Consider the following 2,401-nt stretch of genomic DNA (forward strand, 5'->3'; position numbering starts at 1 on the left):
CTTACTCATTACCCTCGTTGAGTAATTAGGCTAAAGGCCTAAAATACGTGCGCCGCCACTGTCCGACTCAGTCTGTGTCCGTGTTATTTACTAAATATTTTTATATTATTTTTCAAAAATAAAGAAAATTTTGGTCAAAGAAAATATCTTTTTTGAACTATTTTTTCTCCATAGCTTCTATCATTATTCTTGTCTCCATCATTCTTCTTTCTCTAAAAGCTTTGTTATTTACTAAAATTTACATTAGAGAAAGTTATGTCTAGGAGTTTGGGTTTCAAGAGGGAGCATATGTGACCCTTCCAAACTTTCCTGAGAATTGATCGTAGTGTAGTTTTTCCAACCAAATTTTCCAACGACTTTTAAACTTATGTTTATCTTATTTCCCGTAAATTTAAAAAAGAGCAATACAAATTGAATTCCATCTTCCCCATTCGAGTGTACGAATTTGAAACCATTGTGTTAACCTTGAGGGGGAACGTCTATTTTTGATTACACCGAACAAGGCAAAATTGCTTCTAAGGCAGAGGTTCTTCATGGTGAAATATTTATTTATTTATTTTCCTTTATTATTTGTACTTGTCAGCCCTAACATTTTTGTTTTACAAAAGTAATTTTCCAAAAATTTAGAAGCGATTTTTATTGCTGTAAAAACAATGTCTCTCATTATTAACAAATACATCCCTGATCTATCCAAACTCAAACCAATAATGCACCAAAGTAAAGATCTAGATGAGTGATCATCGCTATGGTCTCCAAGGTCAACCTGGTAGAAAATGACACTGAGTGGATAATAGACACAAATGTTTCTGAACATTTCTGCGCCAACAGATGTTCGCCAAATTTGAGAATGTAGACGAAGGTGAAAAAGTCTATATGGGTGATTCACGCAGTTTAGAAGTACTCGGTAAATGAAGTATTTTACTTAAATTTACTTTTATCAAATACTTGATTTAAATAATGTTTTGTATGTTCTTGCTTTACGTAGAAACTTGATTAATGGTTGACTTATAATTAAGGTAGGTATTAAACTAGTCTTTGAAACCAACAAAAATTTACTTTCCCATAATGGAAACTATGTGGGAAAAGGTTACCTGAGTGGAAGGTTGTTTGTGATTAAGACTGTGTTTAATGCTTCTACTTTTGCTTACGTTGTTGAGTCTTTCGATATGTGGCATGCTAGATTAGGACATGTGAACTTTCACTCCCTTAAAATGCTTAAAGAGATGAAACTACTTCCTAATCTAGATAAAATATGAAATCTGTGTTGAATCAAAGCATACTAGACCTCACTTCAAACCTGTTGCTGATAAGATGAATGTACTTTTAGAGTTAATTCATACAGATTTTGCATATTTTAGAAACATAGAGAATAAAGGAGAAAAAAAACTACTATATTACCTTTGTAGATAATTTTTCTAGATACATAAAAGTTTATTTATTTAGGTCAAAAGATGAAGTTGATAAATCATTTCTACACCTGATATGTCTTTATTATGTGATTCATAGGATGTCATTTTTGTTGCTCAAAATCAAGCTTAAAATGGCAAGAAAATGCATATACAAATTAAGACATAAATGTGTGAGACACTTAATAAAGAATGAAGTACTCACCATGGAGTAGGTAAGATCTGAGAAGAATCTAGCTGATCCACTAACCAAAGGGTTATGTAGGAAAATGGTTCTTGGTTCATCGGGGGGGATGGGTCGTAAGCCCAGTGGTTGAGGAGTTTATGGTGGATATCCAACTTAGTCTTTTAAGTTCAATGTGGTCAAACGAAATCATAGTGGACACCTTTACCTATCCCTATAGCGCACAGTGTACATGCATAAGGATGAACTACTAAATGCTCTTAATGAGTTCATAACCTAGGGTTTGGGTGGTCCTATTGAGACTGACTTGATAAACTTATCGAACTTATAGGACAAGCCACTAAATGTTCTTATTGAATTCATATCCTAGGCTTTAGGTAGTCCTAGTGAGATGAACTTGATAAATTCACTGAATTTTTAAACTGAGAGGTTGAGCTTATTAAATGCTCTTAATGATTTCATAGCCTTGGTCTGGATGGTCTATATTGAGATAAACTTGATGGAATCACCTATGCAAGTGTGAATGATTAGCCACCTTCTATAAAAGACGTTAGGCCGTTTTTCTAGAGCACCTACTAGCATCCCAAGGTATATTGGCTAAATTGTTGATATATCGCGGAACTCAATTGGACCTGAGATTAGTCGTGTGTTATGAGTTTACTCTTATTCTAATAAGTTCTAGATTTGTTCACTTGCTAAGAGAAGAATTTCTCATTTCACTATGTATTAGTGCCAATCTAACAGATACTAGTACTTAAGCAACTAATTTCACTATGGCTCCTTTTCACGTTTCCCCTAAAATCTTTATTTC

This window comes from Gossypium hirsutum, chromosome D08 (genome assembly GCF_007990345.1).
Source record: "Gossypium hirsutum isolate 1008001.06 chromosome D08, Gossypium_hirsutum_v2.1, whole genome shotgun sequence".
In the NCBI taxonomy this organism is placed as follows: Eukaryota; Viridiplantae; Streptophyta; class Magnoliopsida; order Malvales; family Malvaceae; genus Gossypium; species Gossypium hirsutum.